This window comes from Diabrotica virgifera, chromosome 1 (genome assembly GCF_917563875.1).
Source record: "Diabrotica virgifera virgifera chromosome 1, PGI_DIABVI_V3a".
Taxonomy (NCBI): domain Eukaryota; kingdom Metazoa; phylum Arthropoda; class Insecta; order Coleoptera; family Chrysomelidae; genus Diabrotica; species Diabrotica virgifera.
This window is the reverse complement of record NC_065443.1, coordinates 113,378,620-113,400,665: the sequence shown is the minus strand read 5'-3', so window position 1 is coordinate 113,400,665 and position 22,046 is coordinate 113,378,620. Positions and strand designations below refer to the sequence as shown.

The window sequence follows — 22,046 nt, the reverse complement described above, 5'->3', positions numbered from 1 at the left end:
AGTTTACAATTCTACATCCCCTTCATTTTACAAAAATTGGAAAATACGGGGTGAAAAAAATTTTCTCGGGGGTGGAAAAAAATACGTTCAAAATAAGTCCGGAATTGGATATGACTAATTCTAAGCAACTTTTGTTCTATAGAGTTTTTTTACTTCAGTCAATACTTTTCGAGTTATTTGCCAGTGAATATGTTCATTTTTAACAAAAAAAACATGTTTTTGGACCGTTTTTCGGAGATAACTCAAAAAGTAAGTATTTTAGCGAAAAAAATATTGTGTAATGCATATATAGAAAACTTATAGCTTATAAAAAATTGAAAAAAATGGTGTATGCGTGAGGTCTGCAGACACAGTAGAAGCAGAGTTGCAGCTAATGAAAAGTAGGTTCTTCTTCATCAAATTCCAAATCGGATATTTCAATGTGAAATAACCCAAAAACTGAGCACTTTTATGGGAAACTTAATTACTAAAGTGTTTAAAAAAAGGTTAATTTTTATTTTTTAAAAAAACTTCTAATATTAAAATTAAGTAATTTACGCTCAAAATATTGTTGGTCCCTTTTATTTTTTGTTTAAAAAAATGGCGAAAATCACCCCCTAATTAGCTTCTCAAATAAAATTAATCGTTACCTCTTCACAAGTTATTTTATTTATGTATTATTTATATTATCTATAAGTTTCATTGGTTTAAAGTACTCAGTTTTGAAAAAAAAAATGGGGTTTAAAATAAAACATTTTCTTTTACTTTGAAAAAAATCGGAATTGTTTATGGAATTAACTTAAAAATTATTGGTAATACCAAAAATCTCAAAAAGTAATAAAATGTACCTTTTGCTTTTCTGAATATTTTTGATTTTTTGTTTTCTTGTTAGACAAAAATTGGATATGCTAGGGCTGTTCCAAATTTGCCTAAACTCGTGATTAGTTACTCGCTCAAGCCATTTTAACAACATCTTTTTCAAAAAGAAGCACTTTGAACCGATGAAACTTACAGATCATATAAATAATACATAGACAAAGTAACTTGTGAAGTGGTATTGATAAATTTTATTTGTGATGCTAATTAGGGGGCGATTTTCGTGATTTTTTACCAAAAAATAAAAGGGACCACAATATTTTGAGCCTAACTCACTTGCTTTTAATGTTAAAAATTTTTTTAAAAAACAAAAATAAACCTTTTTTAAACACTTTAAAAAAGTTAAAATGAATTTTCCCCGAAAAGTGCTTCGTATTTGGGTTATTTCACATTGAAATATTCGATTTGGAATTTGACGAAGAAGAACCTACTTTTCATAGCTGCATCTCTGCTTTTACTGGGTCTGCAGACCTCATGTATATACAATTTTTTTTTTAGTTTTCTATGAGCTATATTTTTGCTAAGAATATTTTTTCGCTAAAATACTTACTTTTTGAGTTATCTCCGAAAAACCGTTCAAAAACAGGTCTTACTCTGTAAGAAATTTGTATGATGCTAAAGAGATATTGATGGTGATTGGTGGAAAACTGGAGGATAGACACAGCTAGAGACAGAGATACTTGGAGGCGGATGCTAGGGGAGGCCACGTCCTTACTTGGTCTGCAGCGCCATAGGAGAGAGAGAGTAAAAAAATTTGTCCCCGAAGGCTAGCTTCGTTGATATTGTTACAAGTTCTTTACAATACTTTATTTAAACTCCAATACAATATTACAATACGTTAACAACTTGAACAAACTGACAACTTTAAATACTCAAAATCTCAAAATACAACTGAACTATCAAATGTCAAGCACAATGTTTATATAGTTTTCTGACGTTCTAGACGTCACCAGACATTTCTGGGTTATTCCATGACATCCAGAACATTCTCGTACGTGACTACTTCTTCTTTTACGTCGAGGGACTCTTTCTATGTAGGAACAATCTACGGAACTGTCATAACACTGCTCCCTCCTTTATAGTTATTCGCCTCGAATAACTGATCTATCAGGGTCTGGTTGAAGCCAACAGGGTGGATCAGTTCCATGATATGGGGCTAATCTCTCAATGTGAACTACCTTGGGTTTACTTCTCGCTGAAAACTGGATGCGATAGACTAGATCATTTATTTTCTTTAAGACGGTGTACGGGCCTTCCCAGTTTCGTTGAAGTTTCGGACAAAGTCCTTTCTTGCGTGTGGGATTGTATAGCCATACTGGGTCACCCCTTTCGAAAATTGTCCCAGTAGCTTGCACATCGAACCTGGACTTGGCTTTATCACTTTGAGGCTTCAAACTTTTACGAGCAAATTCGTGGACTTTTTCCAGTTTTTCTCTTAAGCTTTCTAGGTACGTCAGGGATGAAGGTTCTTCTTCACAGGTAGGCAATTTTCCGAAAATAAGATCTTGAGGAAGCTTCATTTCTCTTCCGGTGATCATCATTGATGGAGAATAACCGGTTGCTTCATGTTCAGAACTTCTGTAGGCTAACAGGAATAGAGGTATTAGGGTATCCCAATCTTTTTGATTATCAGCAACAAACATTGAGAGGTATTGACAAATAGTTCTATTATGTCTTTCGATCATTCCGTCTAATTGTGGGTGGAGAGGCGTAGTTCGAGTTTTCTTAATACCCAAGATTTTCATTAGTTCTTGCCATAATTCGGATTCAAAATTTCGTCCCTGATCAGAATGCAACTCTAAAGGAACTCCATGTCTTGATACGACGTGTGTTATGAATGCTTCCGCTACAGTCGTCGCTTCTTGATTAGGAAGAGGTGCAATTTCAGGCCATTTTGAAAAATAATCCATTGCAACCATTAAGTACTTGTTACCTCTCTCTGTCGTTGGAAGTGGACCGAGAATATCAACTGCAAGTCGTTCAAAAGGCTCTCCGGAAAGATATTGTGCCATTTTACCACGACTTCTTGTTCTAGGGCCTTTTCTACCGTTACACAAGTCGCATTTCTTACACCATTCTTCTACATCTCGGCGACAATTGATCCAATAAAATCTGTCTCGAACCCTGGCCAGTGTTCTTTTTACCCCAAAATGTCCTCCAGACAGGCTGCTATGAAGTTCTTGCAACACACTTTTAATGTGTGATTTTGGCAGTACCACTTGTTGAACTATACATACTCCATCGGGACTTTCCCACTTCCGATATAATAGACCATTCGAAAGATGCAAAGATTCCCATTGAGCCCAGTAAGCCTTTATAGTTCGACTGTATATAGATATTTCCTGCCAAATAGGTCTTACTCCATTTTTAAGCCATTCTCGTATGACTCTTAAGTCATTATCTTTCTTTTGACTCTTCTTAATGTTTTCCAGGGAAGTCTGATCATTATCTTCTTCCTGTTCAACCGTGGTCATGCAGAGACTTACTTCTTCAGTTACGCTCTCTTTTTCTTCAAGTCTTTTACAGTACTGGCATTGTCGTTCTAAACAGGGTCGCCTAGAAAGAATATCGGCATTGTTATGGAGACGCCCTTTTCGATGTACTATGTCGAAGTTATACTGTTGGAGTCTCTCTATCCATCGAGCCACTTGACCTTCTGGCTTTTTAAAATTCATTAGCCACTGCAAAGCGCTATGGTCTGTTCTAATTGTAAAATTTCTGTTATAAAGGAAGGTATGAAAGTGTTCTAGGGCTTTTATAATAGCTAGGAGCTCTTTTCTGGTAACGCAATAATTATTTTCTGCCTTTCCTATGGTTTTACTAAAATATGCAATAACTTTTTCTTCACCTTCCTGTTCTTGTGATAATACAGCGCCAATACCATGCTGAGATGCGTCACAATCCAACAGAAATTTTCCATCTTCTCGTGGATAGGCTAGGATAGGTGCTGTTGTAAGTAGTTTTTTTAAATCTACGAAGGCATTTTGACAATCCGGTGTCTAGTCAAATTCAATGTTGTTTTCGGTTAGTCGATAAAGGGGCTTAGCGATGCGGCCAAAATCTTTTATGAATTTTCGGTAATATGAACAGAGTCCAAGAAAACTTCTAATTTCTTTTTTATTTCCTAGTTTAGGCCAATCTTTAATAACTGAAATCTTCTCTGGATCAGTTTTAATTCCATCTGCTGAAACGATATGTCCTAGATAGTACGCTTCTCTTTGAAATAGTGAACATTTCTTATAATTAAGCTTTAAGTTGGCATTTCGCAATCTGTCAAATACCTCGCTTAAGTTTTTCAGATGCTCATCAAAGGTTTTGGACATAATCATTATATCATCAAGATATACTAGACATGTTCTCCAAGTAAGTCCTCTTAAAACCATTTCCATCAGGCGTTCAAACGTAGCTGGAGCATTACAAAGACCAAATGGTAGAACCTGAAACCTATAGAGACCACGGCCAGTTGAAAAAGCTGTTTTGTCTCGATCATCAGGATGTACTTCTACTTGCCAGTAGCCGCTTTTTAAATCTAGAGTCGAAAACCATTTAGCACCTGATAAAGTGTTTAGTGTATCATCTATTCGTGGCAATGGATAGCTGTCCTTTTGTGTAACGTGGTTTAATCTTCTGTAGTCTACACAAAAACGAGTAGATCCGTCTTTCTTAGTTACTAAGACTACTGGTGAACACCAGGGGCCCGAAGCTTCTTCGATGATATCGGAATTTATCATGTCTTGTATTATGTTTTCAACTTCTTTTTGTCTAGCAAACGGTAATCTGCGTGGGGCTTGACGAATTGGTCTTGCATCCCCAGTATCAATTCTATGTTGAACTAGACTAGTACGCCCTGTAGATTTCTCGGATTCAAAAATGTCGTAGTTTTCATTAATAAATTCATTAACTTTTTCTACTTCTTCATTTCTTAAGTGATCAACATTTTTGATCAGTTCTTTCGCCAAGTTAGCGTCAACTTGGTAACTTAAAGCTGTATTCTTTTTCAGACACTTTTCGCACTTGATTATTTTTTCTATTGGTGTACAGAGTGCTATTTGTTGTTCTTTCTTCAACTTAAAAGGCTTTTTGGACAAATTAGCAACCCTTACTGGAATTATCTCATCTACATTCACAAGGCATCTGGCTATCAAGATTCCGTCATTAACAAGTTCCTCGCTTTCAACAACGCCGAAATGTAAACCTTCAGGTTTTTGACTCAGCCTCGCCAGGACTATACTTTCAGAATTTTGAGGAATTTCTGTATCTTCACTAACTATAACTCTTACTTGAGGTGTCGACTCTTCAAAATTTAGGACTATTTCTTCATTTTCAATAAACAAAATTTTATTTTGAAGATCTATGATAAATTTGTTTTGCATAATGTCCATTCCAAGAATGCATTCATCTTTAATATCGGCTACAAGAAATATGTGTTTTATCAAGGTGTTGCCAATCTTTATGGTCGCCGATACTTCTCCATGAATTGGAATGGTTTGACCTGAAGCTGTTTCAAGAACTAAGTTTGTTTTAGATGGCTGCAGTTTTCTGTTGAGAAGTTCTTTGCGAACGAAAGATCTTGTTGCACCGGTATCAATAAGAAAAGTGCATTTTTGATTGTCAACGTAGCCCTTAAGTAATAAATTCTGTTCATTTTTGTTTAACGTATAACTGCGAATTTGGGGGCTTTTATTAGATTCAGCCGACGCCCGCCCCTTAGTGTCGACTTTTATTCGTTTCCCTGGCTATTGTTTGAATATCTGTGGTCAGTTGTGGGAGATCGACTTCTTACATACCTATCTCTACTAATATTTCTAGTAGGACTATATGATGGGCTTCTGGATGTCGATCTAGGCGACCTTCTGACACCATTCTTGTATTCTTCCTTTCTCGTTTGGGATCGGCTTCTACAATTGGCCTGCAAATGTCCAATTCTTCCGCAGTTGAAACATCTTCTGTTTTGATTTTGAGCTTTTTGTTGATTTTGTTGAAGGTTTTGGAGTATGTTCAACATCTGGGACAAAATAGGTTGTCGATTATCTGTGGTAGTGACTTCTTCATCTTCTCGAAATCTTATTTCTTTTAATCTTGGGCGAGATCTTGAAATACTTTTAGCCGCTTCAAACTCCTGGGCTGAAACTAGTGCTCCATTTAGCGTTTTGTGTTGTTGTAATCGGAGAGCCTGTTGCATTTCGATATCATGTAGTCCGTCTATGAATGCCTGTATACCGATTTGTTCAAGAAAATCTTTAGGTGCCTGAGAGTATGCCAAATGTAGTAATCTTTTAATATCAGCTTCAAATTCTTGTAGGCTCTCGTTATGTTTTTGATACCGAACTTTAAGCTGACTTTGAAAAACCTGCTTCAGATGTTGTTGGCCATATCTTGTTTCTAAAGCTTGAACAAGTGAGTCGTAACTAGGTGAATCCTGAGGAAGAAATTGAAGGACGGTTGCTGCCTGGCCTCGAAGCGACACCACCAAGGAAGCTGCCATTTCTCTCTCAGTCCAGCCATTTGCTTTTGCTGCAACTTCAAATTGGAAACGATACGTTTCCCGAAACCATACGGTTTCAAAATTTTGCTATTTCTGATTGTGCCTGATTCAAGAAGATTTAGGGGATGTGAAGATGAAGGGGCTGTTTCAGATTCGACATTCGTTACTGAAACAATACGAGATAAAGAAGCTTGGGTATCAATTTTTCGTTCTAACATAACTATTTGTCTTTCTAAACTAGATTTTAAATTATCTTGTTGTTGCTTTAAATCATTTTGTTGCTGTTCTAGTTTATTATCTAAATAGTTTTGTTTTTCTTCTAATGTGTCAATTCTACTATTAATTTGACTTACCTCTAATGTAAAATTTTCTTGAATTTGTGACAAACTATTTATTATTTCTACCTCTACTTGTCTACGCCTCTCCTCCTCTTCTTGCCTACGTTTCTCTTCATTTTCTTTCTCTTCTTGCCTACGTTTCTCTTCATTTTCTTTCTCTGCTTGCCTACGTTTCTCTTCATTTTCTTTCATACATACTCCATCGGGACTTTCCCACTTCCGATATAATAGACCATTCGAAAGATGCAAAGATTCCCATTGAGCCCAGTACGCCTTTATAGTTCGACTGTATTTAGATATTTCCTGCCAAATAGGTCTTACTCCATTTTTAAGCCATTCTCGTATGACTCTTAAGTCATTATCTTTCTTTTGACTCTTCTTAATGTTTTCCAGGGAAGTCTATTTATTATTTCTACCTCTACTTGTCTACGCCTCTCTTCCTCTTCTTGCCTACGTTTCTCTTCATTTTCTTTCTCTTCTTGCCTACGTTTCTCTTCATTTTCTTTCTCTGCTTGCCTACGTTTCTCTTTCAACTCTTCCATTTTTAAAAACCATTCTGGTGGTCCGGATGTATCCATTTCTTTCTCGAATTTAGATCTTGTATTGACCATATACAAATTACTTAATGTCTTCTTATCCCACCGCTGTCACCAATGTTACAAGTTCTTTACAATACTTTATTTAAACTCCAATACAATATTACAATACGTTAACAACTTGAACAAACTGACAACTTTAAATACTCAAAATCTCAAAATACAACTGAACTATCAAATGTCAAACACAATGTTTATATAGTTTTCTGACGTTCTAGACGTCACCAGACATTTCTGGGTTATTCCATGACATCCAGAACATTCTCGTACGTGACTACTTCTTCTTTCACGTCGAGGGACTCTTTCTATGTAGGAACAATCTACGGAACTGTCATAACAATATTTAATTTTTTAAACCTTACATTTTTTCACCTTACAATTCAAAACACCCTATATATCGGTATAGGAAAACTTTATAAACGTGTAGCTAATTATTATTTTTTAAGGTCATTTCAAAAATATCAAATATAGGGTATTCTATAATAAAAAAAAGTATATAACTTGGTATACAACTCTTTTTTTGGAGCACTCTGTACCATTCACATTATTATTATTGTATTGTATTTTTAACTTTATATTTTATGGTTTTAAAAACAGCAAATTTCCTTTTAGTAAAAAACTGAAAATGTTATTTTATGAAAATAACTGATTTTACATCGTAATTAGCAATATGTCGGTTCTTAAGCTTTTACAATTCGCCTATTACAGAAACTTCTTGATTGGTTAACGTTTTCCGAAATAGCTCTCCCTAAATTATAGTATTTATCTCTATCCATCTTGGTCTCGAAAACCTTTTCGTTTCGGTGCTTTTTTGTTTTGATTAAATACACAACATCTCTCTGTCCAGTCGTTTCCCCATTATTGAGGATCGTGATTTCTTCCAATATTCCTAACAATGTTTCTCCATTGGTCTCTATCTTCAGCTGCTCTAAGAGCTTCGCAGAATGAGTTTCCAGCTGAATGCTTTATTTGGTCAGACCATCTAGTTGCTGATCGTCCTCTTGATCTTCTCCCCGGAACGTTTCCAGAAACAATTAATCTCTCCAAACTGTCGTCACCTCTGCGAACCACGCAACCAAAGAATTGCAGAATTCGTTGCAGACATATTGTGGACAGCCTTTTTTTAATATTGAGTTGGTTTAGAATGGAAACGTTTGTCCTATGAGCTGTCCAAGGTATGTGCAGCATTCTTCTCCAGCACCACATCTCAAAGGCATCAATTTTTTGGCGCTCGCATGCGCTAAGAGTCCAAGTCTCTGCTCTGTATAGAAATATTGAGAATACAAGGGCATTCACCAGTCTCATCTTGATATTTTGAGAGATAGATCTGTCTTTCCAAACTTTAGTTAGACGACTCATCGCATTTTTTGCCATACCAATACGTCTCCGAACTTCTGCTTCACAGTTACCATCGTTAGTTATTATACTAGACCTAGACAAAGGTGTTTACTATCTGGTATTCCTGTAATATGTTAGTCAGTTGAATAGTGTCAAATCTGTCGACCACCATTATTTTTGTCTTAGCTTTATTGATTTTCAGACCAACTTTATTGCTTTCGTACTCAACTCTTCGCAGAAGATCAAACATTTCTTGCTCATTTGCTGTTATAAGTGTAGTGTCATCAGCAAATCTTAAATTGGAGATTACATAAGACATAGAAATACATAACATACACATACCTAATCGTTCCTATTCTACTGTTAGGTGTCGAGGGAGGTACTTCTAGCCTTTGATGAATTTTCTCCGTTATTTCCTGTTTTTCGTCGTTTGTGTTACTTCTTGCCAAGATTTTCCTTTATTTTTTAATATATCTGATATGTCGCTGTTCCACTCTTTTATTGGTCTGCCTCTTCTGTTTTTCTCTATTGGTTTAGCTTCTCACACTCTTTTCACTTGATTGTTACTGCCCATTCGTGTTATGTGACTGAACCATGCTAATTTTTTCTCCTTTATCGTGTCTAGTAACGGATTTATTTTAAGTCTGTTACTTATTTCTTCATTTCTGAGTATGTCTGTCCTTATCGCTCCTATTGTTCTTCTGGGGTATTTCACTTTTGCCGCTTATATCCTACTCTGGTGGCTTGCGTTTAAGATCAAGTTTTCTGCCCCATATGTCAATGTTAGCCTATACATTGTTTGATATACTGTCATCTTTCATTTTCATTGATTGCTGAGTAATCTTCTATTTGGAGCCTGGTATAGTTTTCCTGTACTCTCTAGTCTGTTATTTAGATCGTCCTCGATGCTTCCTCTGTTCTTTATTACTGTTCCTAGATATTTGTATATATTTGATTGTTTTATTATCTGTTGTTCTATCTCTACTTCGATTAGATAGTCTTTTTTCCTTGTTATTTTCATTATCTGTGTCTCTCTTTATTTACATTTAGATTATATTTTTTGCATCTGAGTTTTATTTTTATAATTTGTGCTTCAGTTTTCCTGCTGTTTCAACGAATAATACTATTTCATTTGCATTCTATTCCATCCTATGCAGCATTTTTTAAAGGTTTTCTTACATTCTTTTACTATCTCATCTATTACATTTATAAAAAGTATTGGGCTTAAACTGCCTCCTTGTCTAACTCATTGTGTTGTTTTAAATTGTTGGGACTGCAGATTTTGTAATATTATTGTATTTATTGTTTTCATATAGATATACTTTTTGTTGCATCTATCAGGTCTTCGTTTACTTATTACTTGTTTCTTTTTAGGGCTCTCCCATAATGCTTTTAATGCTTTTTATAATGCTTTTTGTTCTCTCCCTCTTTCCACTATAATTTGTCATCGGTTAGTATTATTCCGTTTTTGGGCATCATCATGTGTTTTATTTTTATTTCTTTGTTGCTTAGTAGGTTTTTCAGTGGCATATTTTTTTCCGAATTTGTCCCAGCTTTTCTTTTTCTCATTTTGACTATTTATTTAACTTTCATTCTCTGTATTTTGTATCTTTCGTATTTTGGTTGCGTTTTGTTTGTAAGTATTCTTTCCATAATTTCTTTTTTTCTCCTATTTCGATTTTTACCTCGTTATTCTACCATAGTGCCCGTTTCATTTTCCTGTTGTTTCTTGTGGTCCCCCATAATAGTTTTGTTGCATTTTTCATAGCATTTCTAAATTTTCCCCATTCTTCTCCTATTATTTCTGGCATTTCTCCTTCTTTGTCCATTTCCTTCTCTAATTCCTTCTTATATCCGATTTTTGTTGATTCTTTCCTTGGGTTATGTATTTTAATGATTTTCTAGTATTCTTATCGTCTATGATTTTTATTCCTTTTCTTTTGCTGTTAAATGTAGTTTCCAGTAGGTAGTGATCGCTGTCTATTTCTTCTCACCCTTACGTCTCTTATCCAGCTCCTCTCTCTTTTTTGCACTATTGTATAATCAATAATTGATTGTTTGTTTCTTGATATGACTTCTCGTGTGATCGTATGTATTTTTTTGTGTTGTAAATCTGTATTCATGATCATCATATATTATTATCTAAACAGAATTCAAGCAATAGTTTCCATTTTTGTTAATTTTGTTTTCTCCGTATGGTCCTATAACGTCGTCCCATTTTTCTACTTCTTTTCCCACTATAACATTCATATCTCCCGTGATTAATATTTTCGCTGTACATTATTATTAATAGTAATTATTTAATAATAATTATGTACCATATTAATAGTAATTATTATTAACCAGATTTAGCCATACGGCTCACATTCCCTCTAAGGGGAAAATTGACTCATCCCAGATACCTACGATATCAAAATGATAGAGCTCTGGTGGGACTCTTTCCGTGTTAACGAGCAGGTGGCTTGGTACGCTGGAATATCTCCCAAAAATTTTCGTACACATCTGGCAATTGAGAGTGTGGTACAGCTTTCTGCATGGTCTTATAAAGATGTTCATTTAGCCCAAGCTTTTTATGCTTTCAAGGAAGTTATTAATTATTTCGAGGAGTAATAATTTCGAGATAATAATTCACATTATTATTATTGTATTTTATCTATAACTTTATATTTGTGGTTGTAAATTGGTACCTATTGGTAAATGAATAAAAAAAGTGTGGCTATCCAAACTGAAAATGTTATTTTATGAAAATAACTGATTTTACATCGTAATTTTACGTGTGCAAGCAATTAGCAATATGTCGGTGCTTAAGCTTTTACAACTCGCCTATTACCGAAACATCTTGATTGACTAACGTTTTTCGAAATAGCTCTCCCTAAAATTATAGTATTTATCTCTATCCATCTTGGTCTCGAATACCGTTTCGGTGCTTTTTTGTTTTGATTATAGAAATAATCGAAAAAAAGTGCTAAGTGGAATGAACTCTTTTCTTTTGGGTAATCAGGTAATCAACCTCGTCACAGATGAGTTATAATGCTAGATTTTAGAAAAAGATGAACTTGGTTTACACAAAATCGTTGTATTATGTAATTGTTCTTTCTTAGATACTCCAAAAATGGCTTTTGTTTTTGCGTTCCCACCGAAATTACACTTTTTGTCTAAATTATACATTTGTGTGACGAATTTTCGAAGATTGATAGAAGAAGCAAAGTATTGTCGGAAAACTGTACTGTATACAATAGTAATTAACTATGTCGCAAAATAAAAGTAGCTATCTACAAAAATTAACACACCTCCTTAAATTTACCATAGGTTTGAGGCAGTTTTCTTCTAAATCGTTGATTGAATTTCGATTATTTATTTTTCACATTGTAGGTCTATTTCTGAGGAAATACTGTACCAATTTTTTCTGAGATTTTTTCCTATGTTGTAGTATTTTCTTGATTAGAAAAACTTACCACACATGTATCTTTTAACGCTCTAAATACAAATATTCTCATTTGAAAGCTATATAATTATTATCACTATCATTTCGTAAATTGGACGGCTTTTTGTAGAAAGGAACCAACCCCAAAATCGTATTCTTGAGTAAATTGATGTTAAAGTTCTGATGGTAATAGAAAATTCAGTTCAGATCAAAAATAGTTTAAACTTAGAACATACATAGGTTTTAAAAATGTAAATGCAATATAATTATTAACAAACAAAACAAATATTTACTAATATGAAAATTAAAATTCATGGTATTATGTGGTTGGTTCTTTTATGCAAAATAAAATTTATCAGATTCTGTTTAAAGATATTTTATTGCCAATACAGAGAACAAAACATTATTAACAATAATTAAATTTCTGACGACTCCATTTCAAAATCTGGCGCACCACATCGTCTTTAATGTCTGTGCTGGTAATATTTGAATAAAAATATTTGCAATCATTCGGAATCAAATGCATCACGGATTTTATATCTACTAGTTTTGGGTTTGATATTTGTTTTCCATTGAGCCACATGGGTATTATAATAGTAGATCTTTAAATATTGCTGGTCGGCCCACTTGTTTTTTTCTAATATCTATTTCAGCATAATTATTGTCAGTTTCAAAGTGTGTTCTCAAAAAAAAAATGGAAAATGGTTCCTCTTTATCAAGAAATATCTCATGGGTCTGCAACCAGCTAATTTTCTTATTTTCCACATCGACTATTCTATTTATCATTTGTTTTTCCGCGATCTATTTTCTATTTATCATTGTTAATTTCTCGCGATCCGTTATTTATTTCAGTTATTGTTGTTCCAAGATACTTAAATTCTCTAACGCGCTCAAAGTTAAAGTCATCGATGGTGATGTTATGACCGATTCTGTCTCTGCTTTGGTTATTGCGCCTCATATACATATATTTCGTTTTATTTTCATTATTTTTTTTAATAACACCAAACATTTATTTTTAATTTATGAGCTGGTAGTTAACACAATTCTTAATTTATTTGGGGAATGATTTCTGGAGTGGAAATCGGAACGTAAAATGTTTAATTTAAAAACATTATCATTACAATCAACATTTGTAGCTTAATCTTATATAAAAATAATATTATTTAACTATTGAAAATAGTTTAGATAATTATTAGTATTCTATATTTGAGTTTCCTGTTCTTAAATTAATCAAAAAAGTTTTCGTGATGGTTTGGATCCAATTGTATGTAGATCAGTGCCGGTTTATCCACTGGGCGCATGGGGCGGGCGCCCAGGGGCCCGTTCCTTTTAATTATAAAAAAATAAAGTCGCTAAATAGTCTACATATTTTCCGAAAATAATCTCATATGCAGATACGTCAATACACTGCAAACGCCTATGTTCTATTGTTACATCTCTTCACGCCTATACACAGTGGCGTAGCCTAGCCCCACAGGGGCCCCGTGTCAATGTTTGTGGCGTGGCCTTTTTCGAAAAACTACAGAAAGTTCTCAGAAAGATGTCTCGAATTGTAGTGAATTTTGCATGTGAATCCAGCTTGGAAGCAACTAGTTATTTCAGAACTGTTTAAAGTATCTACACGTTTTTTTCGGCTTCTCCTCAAAGGTGGAATTTACTGAAAGCAAGCGGCAAATGTTGTGTAAACATATTAATTGAAACTAGATGGTCCGACCGATTTGACGCTGTAAATGCATTATTTAAAAACTACGGATCCATCAAACATATTTTTTCCAGTTAAGCAATAATAGAGATGAAAAATCAGCAGTTAGAAATGAAGCCAAGGCACTGTACAATAAAATGGATACCTTTGAGACCGCTCTATTGACACTGATTTGGGCAAGAATTTTGGAACGAATGAATGCAACAAGCCAAACGTTAGAAACTGTGGACTTAAACGTGTCAATTGGAGTAGAATTAATGACATCTCTTTTGAGCTTTGTTGGAGACGTAAAAAATAAGTTTAGCGAAATTGAACAAGAACTTTGCGAAGGCGAGGATATCTCAAACATCTACTAGACAACTGACCTTCAAAGAATAAAGAAAATAAAAACATTTTTTGAAGAAGCAGGTGAAAGTCAAATCAGTTTAAAAGGACAACAGAGATTCAGAATTGAAGTATTTAATGTTATATGCGACAATATCACTCAAGATATTTTAAAGATAATTGAATGCTACAAGTATGTAACATCAGCTTTTAGATGTTCCTTTACGCTAGGTAAAGAAGGAGTCAAGACGTCAATTAATACTTTATGCGAGAAATATAAAAAAGATGTTTGAAGAAACCAAAGAGAACTTTCATAATGAAATTACCAATTTTGTAACGTTATGCCAAAATTTAAATAAACATACATTCTAAGAAAAATTTGACGTCATCCAGGATGTAAAGGCAACTTTTCCCAATATATTAACTTTGCTGCAAATTTATTTGACGATATTAATTTCTAATGCGTCAGGCGAGCGGTCTTTTTCGGCTTTAAAAATAATCAAAACATATTTAAGGTCAATTTTGGGTCAAGAAAACCTAGACGCATTATCACTATTGTATATAGAGAATGAAGAACTGGAGAAACTGAATTGTGATAATATTATATGGCAGTTTGCGAATGCCAAGTCAAGTAAAAAGTGATCTAATTTTTGTCTTTATGTATTTTTTAGAATATGTTCTTTTGTTTGATACGTGTTGTTTTGTGGAACTTTCTGTTTTTAAATGTATTTTTTGGATTATTTTTTATAATATAGTCTCCCGTTTTATATCGCTGACGCGTCTTTGGGATTATAGCAGAGCAGTCTGCTATATCTAGGGCCTACGGTATACAAGGAGGGTAACAGGGCCAGTGCTACGCTTCAACCGCCTAATATTACCCCTGGTTTTACCCAAGGTACTCATTTTATTCAGACTGAGTGGACCTGGGGCCTATAGACATTTTAAAAATGTCTAGTTGTTCTTGCCGACGCCGACGCTGGGATTGTATCTAGCATACTACCGTCTGAGCTACGCCGGCCCGGGATTATTTTTTACGTTTGATATTTTTCTTGCTTTTTAAAAAAAATTATTCTATAGATTTTACAATAAACCTTTATAGTTAATGCATGTGTTTTCTTGTTAAAAAACTGACAATAAATAGCAATGAATGGGACCCCTAAACATCCAGCGCCCAGGGCCCGAAGTTAGGTTAAACCGGCACTGATGTAGATATGGTTGAATGGATTTAGAATTCGAATGTCTAGTTATCTTGATCAATTATATTGATTTGCTTACTACTGCTTTTGCTAAAGGCAGCACAGTGCTAGCACGATCTGAATGATTTGTAATTTTCCTAGAAGTTTTAGGATTTTAATGATTTCGTATTTCGTAAATGTTACTGAACTTTACTTAAGGTATTTTTTGTAGATCCTTTCTCTTTGAGTTTGTGGCTTTCTTTAAAGCGAATATCGGTGAACGGATAAAAACTAGTTATAAAATTTTACGATAGTATGTTATTTACAGTCTTTATAGACGGATCAAATAAAATTACAATAAATGTAAATCAGAATGTAATTCCGTACAGGTTGGAATAATTTTTTTATCAAAGCTTAGGTCAAAATAAATGATGGTTTCAAGAAAGCATTTGATTCATTTAAGGGGATCATTGTTTAAATAATTAAAAATGGGTAATTTTAGCTCAAAATTTACTTTTTTTAACTGCTGCGGTAATTCATGTTTTTATTAAGGTTTTTTAAAAAAAAATTCTGCAAAGCTGTAGAAACAGTCTTTTATATACTTAATTATACTTTTTATTTACTTAATTTTTATATACTTAATTAAATTTGACCCTTTACTTAATTTATTTAAATAATTGTAAATCAAAATTGAACAATAAATTTTCAACAAAATATTAATTGCATTATTAATAACCAATATAAAACATTTTGTTTTGCAGAAAAAGTTGCGTTGTAGTACCAGTATAAAGTATAAAAAATTGGTTGAAAAATATTGAGTACCTAGTTCATGAGATATTTAATTTGTTTATTAAAAATTACCATTTTTTCAATTGCAAAAATGCGGTTGTTGCCGATAGAGTTACAAGTTTTTATGGTCCTATTTTGTTTCCTTTTATGTATATTTTCGATAAATGTATTGACAAATCCAATTTTCAATTAAACACTCCTCCAAAGTAGCGTTTGAAAATTGGAGTAATTTGTTTAATATTTGTTTTTTTAATAACATCGCCGGGATTAAAAAATTTTGAAATTATTTTTTGATATTCGTGTTGCTGGTAGTTTTTGACACATTCACAAAAGAAAAAAATTCTAGAACCATTTTTTGCCGAGATAGCTTTTCCAAGTTTAAAAATTCATAATTTGTTTATTTATCAACATATAAAAGTGCATGAGTACATTTAATGTACTCACGCACTTTTACATGCTAATATTGATAAATTATTAAATTGATTAATAAATTTTATTAATCCTACTACTTAACAATGCCATTTATACACATAATAAAAATTCTAGAATATTTTTAGAAATAATGATTTTCATAGCACCTTAAATGAAAACTGTTTGCCTGAAAATTGGCGGAGGAGTAGTTTGCAATATCTCCGATAATAATGGGCAAATTTCAATGTTTTTTTTTTTAATTTGGAGTAGCATATAAAAATAATAACATCTGCATGACTCCTTTTGCAATAAATATTCATTAATTTGTTATAAACAATATTTAAAAAAAAATTGTTTCTCTAATCTTGTGATAAATAAATGTTGGCACCTAAGACAACCACAAAAAAGAATTTAAACAAATTTTTACTTTAGAAATTTAACAAAATAGTAAAATTTTGTTAAAGAAACATAAAAAAAATTTTCTTTGTACAAATCATTGACAAAATCTCGCAAAGTTAATCTGAATACAAAAGAAAGTATATAAAAAAAATGGAGGACAACCTCTATATAAATATATGTATATAAGTGAATAAAAATTAACAAATATATAAACAATGTTTTGTGTAGTACATAAATAAAGATTATAAAATTAAATGTAACATACATACAGTGCGTCCATAAAGTAACGCATAAATTCATTATTTCGTAAACCAGTGACTTAAATAATCGCGAACCAGGTCGATTTTTATTTTTAAATTACGATATTTTTGGCATATATATCATACTAGTGACGTCATCCATCTGGGCGTGATGTCGTAATCGATGATTTTTAAATGAGAATAGGGGTTATATGATAGCTCATTTGAAAGGGTAGTTAATTCTCTTTTTGCTAATATAAACAATAACATAATTATTTATACAGGGTGTCCAAAAATGTTTTCCTTAGTTAAATTATTTGACACAAAAAGATGAATGTATGTAATTTGTTTAATTCTAAATAAATTTTACTGTTGTCAGAAAACATAAAAATATTTTATTTAAAAAATAAACATTGATTTTCGCTTAAACGAAATGTTCAAATTTCAAGAGGCAGGTGGGTGGCAGCTTTAACATTGAATTTAAGCGAAAAGCAAAACAAAGCAAAACAAAGCAATACAAAAGAATCAAGTTTAAGATTCCATAAAATCAACAAGTGAAAAATAGTCAGAAAACAAATAAAAATGTCAAATAAAGAAAACCTACAGTAATTTCAAAGAATGAATCGACCAACTATAAATAATAGTATTATTCTCAACTTAGAAACAGAAAATATTGATAAAAGAAGCCATGAAAAATAAACAGAATTAAATACTAAAAAGAAGATACAGCCAAAGAAATATAAAAAATAATAAATAACAAAAATGCAAAAAAAATAATTTGGGCATCATTTATAAAAAATTAACAAATTTAACATTTTTTAAATTGTATTTGTTCAGAGACGCTTCAATTTTACATAAATAATACAAAAGGATATTTTCAATTACTGCTATTTTTAGCCTTTATTTTAAGAGCTATTTTACAGAAACTAAATCAATAAAAAACAAATCAATACAAAAGAATCGAGTTTCAGATACCAGAAAAGCAACGAGTGAAAAATAGTCCGAAAAGCAAATGAAAAGATCAAATACGGAAAACCTAAGATAATTTCAAAGAAATAATCTAGCAATTATAAACTAAAATATAGTACTAAACACAAAGAACAATCTCAACTTATAAAGATAAAAAATATTGATCACAGAAGCCATGAAAAATAAACAGAATTAAATAATAAATACAAAATACAAATGAAAAAATATAAATAGTAAAAAAATGTGCAAAAATAGTTTGGACATCATTTGTAAAAAAATAACAAATTTATCATTTTTTAAATTTTATATGTTCAGAAAATCTTCAATAATAACTAGATAAATAATACAAAAGGATGTTTTCAATTACTTCTATTTTTAGCCCTTAATTTAAGACCTATTTTACATAAATAAATATAAATGAAAAAATCAAACAGAAAAGATGCGGGCATGCATTAAAGAAACAAAAATTAGGCCCCCAAGAAAAATATTACTAACTATTTAATAAAGAATATATTAATTTAATAATTGATAATAAAATTTAAGCAAAAACAAATCGATACAAAAGAATACAGTTTGAGATATCAGAAAAAAAGAAGTGAAAAATAGTCCGAAAAGCAAATAAAAAGATCAAATAAAGAATACATAAGATAACATATAAACTAAAATAAGTATAGTATTAAACACAAAGAACAATATCAACTTATAAAGACAGAAAATATTGATAAAAGAAGCCATAAACAGAATTAAATTCTAAAAAGAAAATACAAATAAAAAAATATATATTTAAATAATAAGAAAGTTGATCATCATTTATAAAAAAATTAACAAATTTAACATTTTTTAAATTGTATCTATTCAGATAATCTTCAATAATAAATTGATCAATAAAGTTAAATAATACAAAAGGATTATTTCAATTACTCCTCTTTTTAAACCTTCATTTAAAAGCTGTTTTATCATCAAAACAGAAAAAATCGAACAGAAAAGAGCACTAGTACCTATGCATAAAAGAAACAAAAATAAACCCCCCAAGAAGAATAGTAGTAACTTAGAATATATAAGTTTAATAAATGAATAATAAAATTTAAGCCAAAACAAATCAAATAAAAAGATCAAATAAAGAAAAGCTAAGAAAATTTCAACTTTAAACTAAAATATAGTATTAAACACAAAGAACACTCTCAACTAATAAAGACAGAAAATATTGATAAAACAAGTCATGAAAAACAAACAGATAAATTCTAAAAAGAAAATACAAATAAAAATATATTACTAATAAGAAAACACTTTGGTCATCATTTATAAAAAATTAACAAATTTAACATTTTTTAAATTTTATTTGTTCAGAAATTCTTCAATAATAACTAGATAAATAATACAAAAGAATATTTTCAATTACTGCTATTGTTAGCTTTTAATTTACGACTTATTTTACATAAATTAAATCAGTACAAAACAAATCAATCCAAAGAATCATGTTCGAGATATCACAACACCAACATGAAAAATAGTCCGAAAAGCAAATAAAAAGATCAAACACGGAAAACCTAAGATAATTTCAATAAAAGAATTAAGCAGCTATGAACTAAAATATATCTAGTATTAAATACAAAGAACAATCTCAACTGATAAAGACAAAAAATATTGATAAAAGATTACATGAAAAATAAACGAAATTAAATACTAAAAAGAAAATACAAATAAAAATGTGTAATTTTGTAAAAAAAATTGTAAAATAAAAATTATTTATAAAAATTAACAAATATAATTATTTAAAATATCTGTTCAGAAAATCTTCAATATTATCTAGATAAATAATACAAAATGATATTTTCAATTACTCCTATTTTTAGACTTTAATTTAAGACCCATTTTACATAAATTAAATATAAAAAACTCACCCTTCCAGTCAGCAAACGAAAAAAAAAAACGATCGAAAAATTCTTGCACACAACACGAAGCGGTGGATGGACGAGTGCCACAGCAGGATGCAGCCCTGGCGTTCGAAGATCGGCGATTGTTTTCAGAAGCACTAAAAGAAGACCAGAAGAAACTGCAAACTACTGTCGGAGATGCGCGATGAATATGTTAGTTCTTCTTCGCGGAGTCAATGTCACCACTCACCACCAATAGAGTCTTCCAATTCTCTAGTTCTGCCAATGTTGAATCGTTCATTGTAGTGGCCCAGTTGGCTATACCTTTTGAATGATAACTAAAGAAAAGTATGGGAATTATTACATGATCGATAAACACCGATGAATAAACAAATTCGGTACAACTTTAACATGTTTTAATACTTTAGATAATAAACTCACTCAAATTAAATGTTATAAACAAGTTTACTGCTTGTTGTTACAAGTAGCATTATATTTTAAATATCGAGGGCTTCGAGCGAAAACCCGATAAATACCAAAATTATGAAATCGGGTATTTTTATTTCTGCCGTAGTAAAAACACGTCTCCTACCACTGGTAAATGTTATTATTTGATATTATCATTTTTAAGCACAATAACTAATAAAAACCAAACATGGTAAAAACCGTTAACTCATATTTTTAAATAACACCAACCCGATATATTTATCATTTATCTTCTTTTTCCTGTGTAAAGTTACTAATTTTATTAGAAATATTTCTAAGTTAAAAGCTGATAATTAATTTTATCGAAGATGAAGATTGCAAAATTGTTCATTTTAACAAAATAATATTTATTAGTGAGTTACTTATATCCTTACAATATTATGTTACCTACTGCGATCAAAAAAAATAATATCATTGATACAGTTTGAAAGAACAAAACCTAAAGAATAGACTACGTACAGTGCTTAAAGCATACAACCGCAACTTAATAATAAACTCTCAATAGTCCAGAAATCCACTGCGCATCCGCTAGGAAAAATATTCTAATTCGGATTTTTTGCACAATCTTACTCAAAAAGGACTCCTTTTAACAAATCTGCATGTTGCCAGGACCAAAAAGTGGTCAAAAATTTTTTAAACGTTTTTTTTTTTGTTTTTATCCTAAAATTACTTTTTTTACATGTAAAAAAGTTTTTTTAGGTTTTTTGGATCATTCCAAATAGAAAAGGTCTTTAGTGACTTTTCTCTAAAAATGATAGTTTTTGACATATAAGCGATTAAAAATTGAAAAATTGCGAAATCGGCCATTTTTAACCCTCAAAAACTATGTGAAAAACTGAAAATTTGAATGTTGCCAAGGTAGGTAGATATTCTTTAAACATCGATTGATGAAATCACGAAGAGTTTTTTGCAATACAATATTCAAAACTCCTTTGTTTTTTAATTGTTAATCAAGTGTGCGCGACACTATTTTCCACCGACAGTATGGTGCAAATGAAAGGAATAAATTCGTTATTTCGTAAACTGGCGACTTTAAGGAAAAATCCTGAAACAGGTCGATTTTTATTTTTAAGTTATGAGATTGTGGCATATATGGTATACTAGTGACGTCATCCATCTGGACGTGCTGACGTAATCGATGATTTTTTTAAATGAGAATAGGGGTCATGTGCTAGTTCATTTGAAAGGTTCTTCAATTCTCTATTCAGTAATAAAAACATTTACATAATTATTTATACAGGGTGTCCAAAAATTTTTTATTAAATTAAATTATTTGACAAAAAAAGAAGTAGAAGGACGCCCTGTATAAATAATTATGTAAATGTTTACATTACTGAATAGAGAATTGAAGAACCTTTCAAATGAGCTACCACACGACCCCTATTCTCATTTAAAAAAATCATCGATTACGTCATCACGCCCAGACGGATGACGTCACTAGTATACCATATATGCCACAATATTATAACTTAAAAATAAAAATCGACCTGTTTCGGGATTTTTCCTTCAAGTCGCCAGTTTACGAAATAACGAATTTATTCCTTTCATTTGCACCATACTGTCGGTGGAAAATAGTGTCGCGCACGCTTGATTAGGAATTAAAAAACAAAGGAGTTTTGAATATTGTATTGCAAAAAACTCT

At 31.7% G+C, this 22,046-nt stretch overlaps 1 protein-coding gene across 1 annotated transcript in view; it reads right to left on the bottom strand.

Moving 5' to 3' along the window:
* The window catches only part of LOC114347786 (mucin-5AC), a 58,331-nt gene extending 38,184 nt beyond the window's left edge, over window positions 1–20,147 (bottom strand). Inside the window, exon 1 of the mRNA XM_028298457.2 lies at window positions 19,946–20,147. The gene's annotated coding sequence lies outside the window, so the exon portion shown is untranslated. The remainder of the gene's footprint in view (window positions 1–19,945) is intronic.
* Window positions 20,148–22,046: the final 1,899 nt, after the last annotated feature.